Source organism: Malania oleifera, chromosome 4, assembly GCF_029873635.1.
Source record: "Malania oleifera isolate guangnan ecotype guangnan chromosome 4, ASM2987363v1, whole genome shotgun sequence".
NCBI lineage: Eukaryota > Viridiplantae > Streptophyta > Magnoliopsida > Santalales > Ximeniaceae > Malania > Malania oleifera.
Window position 1 is genome coordinate 87678358 of NC_080420.1, and position 7027 is coordinate 87685384.

A 7027-nucleotide genomic window follows, 5' to 3' on the forward strand; every position below is an offset into this window, starting at 1 on the left:
TCTCTACAACTCCATGGACGTAGGTAAAATTGTCGAACCACGTAAATATTGTCTTATGCGTGCGATTGATTTTTCTTTGACGTGTATTCTTTCTCTATTTCGTTTCTCACACGTTTCGGGAATTTTTTGTTAATTCCCAACAAGGCCCAATCAAAATATTGTTCAGGTTTGTAAACTCGATCAAATACCATCCACATTACATGACTCTAATAACTGCTGTGTAATCAAATAATAACCAAACTACAATATTGTAACAGCTGTTGGACCTAATGATCCTCTTTTATTGTTAGAACCAAGCCAAAACCACGGTTTGATAAACATTTACTGGTCTGGTACTGTAAGCTGATTGAACTGCCTGCCTGACCAGGCACTGTTTCCAGCTTTCAAAATGTTAAGCTCTTTTAAGGGTTTCCGAAGAGCCCATAATACATCTGTCCCTTCCATGATATTTGTAACATCATCTCAACCAAATTTAAACTGATGTAGCACCCAAATAAACAATCCACTTGGCCTTCAAGCGACATTTTAATTTAGAAAACAACCAAATTCTTCCAAGGAAATCACACAGCGCTTCAAGTCCTAGAACCTAGGACAAAGCAACCTCAAATTAGAAATCTAGGTGCCATTCAAAACATTACAGCACATTTTTTTAAACACAGAATTACATTGATGATGTCCAGGAAAAACATACAGGACATCCCTGAGATGCAAGAGAAGATGGATGCAGTTTTAAGATAATTCCTTGGTTCATTCATAATTGTTATAAATATTTAAAATGATGGCTAGTATATTTAGGACAAATAATTAGGAATGCATGAGTAATAGGACATGGACACCATATTTTTCCCCTTCCTTCTGCTTATAAAGGAAGACAATATTTTCAGTTGATTGCTAATATATAAGCATTTTATTTTCCAAAGGAAAGAGTGAAGCAAAATAACATATATTTATCCAGGTGACAAAAAAAATTGATTGTTGAATTCATATTTCAAAGAGAACCAGAACAACAAAAGAATTAAGTAGCAAAGACAATTACATCACAAAACACCTATAGCCCTTCAACAGAGGTAGAACTAAATGCATTCAGGATGGGTAGGACTGATAATTATGCAGGTTTGAGATAAATCCTGTTAAGGTGTGATTCTCAATTTTACCTAATACCTTATTTTCTGAAAATTTTAAATAGTCATGCAATCCATTTACATAAAATGTATCACGGTTTCAGTGGGCGCAGCGGTTAGACTGAGATTTAAACTTAAATTTTTCCTTTTTCTCCACTCCAGCAGTAAAGTGACTAGATCGACCTCTTTTGCTGTTGGATTTGAGCTAAATCAACTACAGTTTGATGAGATTTATAAGCAATAACCTGCTGTTTCTTGTAACTGTCAGAGTGTCGGCTGATTGCATAACCCGATGATGCACAACTTCCAGCATTCAAAATATTCAGCAGTGTTAACAGTTTCCTAAACGGATACCATGTGGCTACCTCTTCTGACTCAAATTTGAACTGATGCAGCACCTAACTAAACATTTCACAGAAGGATAACGGGTTGCCCCTCATCAAACAATGTGTCATTTTGTAAAATAACTAGACTATCCGAGCAAAATACATTCAAGAAAGTGGTGTCCAGCTGATTGTTATACCGCAACACATTTTGCTACGACAGCAGAAAATATAAAAATTCACCCAGAGTGGTAAAATGGGGGAAGGGATGGAATTTCCTCCAAGAAACTTGTATATTGCATGATAAAGGAAGGGCTAAAAACTTTCTTCAAGCAGAAAACTGAGTGGCTAAATTGAATAAGATTGTCTGATTGGGATTGCACATCCAATTCAAAAGCAGCAAATTCTGCTAATTTTTAACTGGTGCTGTTACATCTGTAATCCATGCCATTCATAGGATGCTTCACATCCAAGAAAGCTGTGGAGAAACAACCTCAAATTAGAAATGAGGTATCACTTAACATTATGTATGTACCATTCCTAAATTACATCGAGGATTTCCAAGAAAAACAAAAGGATAATGTAGGCCATCCAAAATGCATAAGAAGATGGCTGCTATTGAAAATATTATTTGACTCATTAATTATCTACATAAAGATCTAAAATGAAGGCCGCTATTTCTAGCTTGCAGTGACATGACAGCTAATTGGGAATGCAAAATATAATAAAACATCAATTTTTTTCATTTGCTTTGGCTGAGTTGATTGTAAACATAAATGCTTCTTTTTCAAAGAGAATGGATGGGGGAGAGTGCCAAGGGCATTGAAAAATATTTCCCAAGCGACCAATATTGACTACTGCATGCCATTGATCATAGAGAACCTGATCAAGAGAAGCAACATGTAGCTAGAGCAATCACAGCACATACAATTCAAAGACCTGCAGCTCTTTAATTAGCCAGGCCAAATAAACATTTAACATGAAGGACAAATATAAACAATCAGTAGATGGCAAGAATTTGAGTGATCATCAAACAAGTTCGTGATTTAATCTTTGCTCAATAGCTTGTATTCTGGAAATCATAGTCATTGGTCAAATTTATTATACAGGTACCACACAGAAGACTGGGTCTTATAATGGTTTCAGTGGCCCTTGCAAGTAATTGGAGGCTGGATATCAAAATTTTGTCTCGAGTCTAGTAATAAAGAAAAATGAGAACATTCAAATTCATAGGCCATTTCCTCAAATCTGCTACATGTTTAAGCTAGTAAAAAGGAGTGCTACAACCGCCTAAAGTACAATGAATTAGAAACATACTCACCAAAATCAAGTTCTTGCTCAACCTAGATGAACTTTATGGAAGTCAGTTACAAAAAGAACAACTTAATAAGCTTGATGGCACAGCCAATATCAAAATGAACATGCAAGCAGCCTGCTTATAGGCCTTTAGGTCATTGTATCATGAATTGGATTAAAATACTGCCTTCCTCAAGATCTTTATCAGAGAAAAAAAAAGGGGGGGGGGGGGGGAGTGTAGAACACTTCTTTTCTTTAGCAACAACCATAGAGCCTTTAGTGAGCTTCCACTGCTTGTCACTAAAGGTGTTATAGTATCCCTCATCATCAAACTTCCCTACAAAGACTAAATTCAAACATCATTCAATCTGATATTTGCAATATGTCTTATATCTCTAAGAATTAACCTGCTGCCATTGTTAGTTTGCAAGTATACATCTCCAATGCCAACAACTGCAGATGAGCCATCATTTCACATCTTCACAACACCAAAGTCACCTGATGTATATGATGAGAAGAATCCCTTTTGGAGGTTGCATGAATGGAGGCACCACTGTTTATTACCCAACTGGTCTCCTGGCAAGCAAGATTAATTTCATTATTCTCACAAACAATAAGAAATCCATTAGAAACCATAGCAGCTCTATCTTTATCTTCATCTTTCTTGTCATTTTTTCTTTTCCTTTTCTTTGCTCTTTCTTCCACTTTTGGCAATATTTCTTCTTATGACCTTTCTTACCACAAGCAAAGCATTCACTGTGTTTATTTGAGTGAGACTTGCTTTTGGATTTATCACGATTTCCACGACCTTTGCTTTTTCTTCTCCCCTATTTTCCATGACAAAAGCTTTTGACTAAGAGGATGAAGAACCTGCTATTTTCCTCCTTGTATCTTCATTTAACAAACTACTTTTTACCAAACTCATAGATACAATTCCTTTAGGGGCTGAGTTTGTGATGGAAACTATAAAAGTTTCCCAACTGTCTGATAAAGAACCAAGAAGCCATAAAGCCCACACCTCATTATCAAAAGAAGTTTTCAAAGATACCAATTGATTTATAATTCCCTACATTTCATTCAAATGATCAGTAATAGGAGTACCATCCCTATATTTCAAATTCATAAACTTTTTTATCATATACAATTTATTTCCCCTTGTTTTTTTAGCATAAAGCTCAACTAGTTTTGTTCAAAGTGAGTGTGCATCAATTTCATTGTCCATATGGTTGTGGAAATTATCATCAATTCATTGTTGGATATAACCATATACTTGCCTATTTAACAATTTCTTATCATCATTAGTTATTGTTGTGGATGAAATCGGAATTGCACAACCGAATTTAAACGCAACAATAATGAAGAACAAATATGGAACACACACACAATATATCTGAAAGCAAAAACAATGACACAAAGATTTATGTGGTTCGGCAAAGCTTACATCCACATGAGCAATTGGCAAAGGTTTTCACTATGAAAATTTCAAAGTATACAACACAATACAATTCAAAATAATTTTTTTCTCTTCTTCTTCCAGAATAAACCCAAAATGATATATTTATAAACACTTTGGAGGTTTCCCTCCAAACACCCAACCATATTAATGTTCACATTCAAATTTTGAAATCAGCTTTGCTACTCTGAGCCAAACAGTCGACTGATTGGTGCAATCAATCAACTGTTTCAAACAAAATGTAATTGTCTACAATTTGGATCAAACTGTCGACCGATTTGGCCATACAGTCGACGATTTGCTACTCCTCGACACAAGTGACTTTCAACTATGTTTTCTTCCTTATTTATGCACTCCATCAAGTATGTGAGCCACAAAAACACAACAATCTCCACATTGGCAAGTATACGCCCCTTAGGAGAATCTGAAAACATAGCTCGTTGCTCCACCTTGACCTTGAAACATTAGGTTGGGTTCGTCTGCCTTCTAGCACCTGGAGACATAAAGTAAGTCCAAGCAATGCTTGAACTTTTCAATAGTAACCAGTTTAATCAAAATGTCCGCTGCGTTTTCAGATGTATGAACCTTCTCCAATACAAGTTCACCTAAAGTAATCAATTTCCAGACCCTGTGGAACCTTACATCAATATGCTTGGTTCTAGCATGGTACACTTGATTCTTTACTAAGTAGATAGCGCTCTGAATGTCACAACATAGCACAACCCCGTTTTTTTGTATACCCAACTCTTTGACCAAACCGGTAAGTCATAAGACTTCCTTTGTAGTTTCGGCAACTGCCATATATTCAGATTCAGTTGTCAACAATGCAACCAGGGATTGTACCAAGGACCTCCAACATATAGGTCCTCCCACAAAGGTAGAGACATAACCTATTGTAGACCTTCTATCATCCATATCCCCTGCATAATCAATATCAACAAACCCCACAACTGACGAACTATCATGTTGCTTGCCGAACATGATGCCATAACTAGAAGTACTCCGTAAGTATCTGATAATTCATTTGAAGACTTCTTAGTGTTGTCTACCAAGATTAAAAAGAAACTTACTCGCCACACTCACTGCATGTGCTAAGTCTGATCTTGTACACACCATGACATACATTAAACTCCCCACCGCGCTAGCATAGGGGACCTTTGACATGTCTTGGATATCATCATCCGTACTTGGGCATTCAGCAGTAGACAATTTAAAGTGACTCGCTAGAGGTGTAAATATCGGTTTAGCATCAACCATACTGAACCTTTCCAACACCTTCTCCACATAACCACCCTGAGATAACCACAACCCCCTTGCAGTTCTATCCTGGCGAATCTCCATCCCAAGTATCTTCTTAGTTGGACCAAGATTCTTCATGTCAAACTCTTTATGCAATAGATCCTTTAAGTTATTTACCTCATTTAAATATTTTGTAGCTATTAACATGTCATTGACATACAACAATAAGAAAATAAAAGAACCATCATCAAGCTTATTCACATACACGCAGCAGTCATACTCACATCTTCCGTAGCCTATCCTAATCATATAGGAATCAAATCTTTTGTACCATTACCATGAGACTGTTTTAGCCCGTATAGAGACTTCTTCAACTTGCAAACTAAGTGTTCTTGCCTTGGTTCATTGAATCCCTCGGCTGTACCATATAAATTTGTTTCTTAAAGTCACCATGGAGAAATGTCGTAACAAATGCAGATCATAATGAGCTACTAACCCCAACACTGCCCTAATGGAAGTGTGTCGGACCATAGGTGAAAATATTTCATCATAATCTATTCCCTTTTTCTGTGAGTACCCTTTTACCACTAACCATGCCTTGAATTTCTCTCATTCCTTTTCTTAAATTGCTTCATTTTTCCTATATACCCATTTGCAACCTATCGCCCTCTTCCCATTGGAAGCTCCACCAACTCCCAAGTTTGATTCTTATGCAGTAATTCCATTTCTCCAATCATAACACCCATCCACCTACTTTTGTCTTGGCCATGCACTGCCTCTTGAAATGCAGTTGGATCATTTCAACTGGTAATGAAAGTATAAGATACTAACTCTTCAAACCCATACCTTGGAGGTGGTCTAATAGTGTGTCTGGATCTTCGTATAGGAATATTATCGACTTGTTGGGTTCCCGAGTCAGAACTCCCTGCAACTGGAGGATCAAGATCATTGTCATTGTCCTAAGTTTCTAACTCGACCTGCACAACATGTTCGTCTCTGCTCCAATTTTCGGGCTCTTGTTTCTCTTCATCAAATTCTTGGGTACGCTTTACCATAACTTTCTCATCGAAAACTACATCCCTACTAATCACCACTTTGTTTATCATTGGATCTCACAGCTTGAAGCCCTTCATACCCTTTTGATATCCTAAAAAGATGCAGCATCCAGACTTTGCGTCAAGCAATGATCGCTCCTCACTAGACACTTAAGCATAGGTTGGACATCCGAATACCTTCAATCCGGAATTGTTTACTGCATTTGCTGTCCATACCTCTTCTGCTACTTTGCCTTCTAGTGATGCCCTTGCTGATCAGTTTACTAAGAAACTAGTCACACAAATTGCCTCAGCCCAAAAGTTCTTCGATAGCTCTGCACTATGCCTGAGACACTGAGCTTTTTCAGCTAGAGTTTGGTTAATCCTTTCAGCTACACCATTTTGCTGAGGTGTCCAGCAAACAGTGAAATGTCTCTTAATGTCCTGTTGCTCACAAAAATCCATGAACTTAAAAACAGCGTACTCGGTCCCATTGTCTAACCTGAGGCATTTGATTCTCCTCTCCATCTGGGTTTCCACTTTAGCTTTCCACAACTTAAA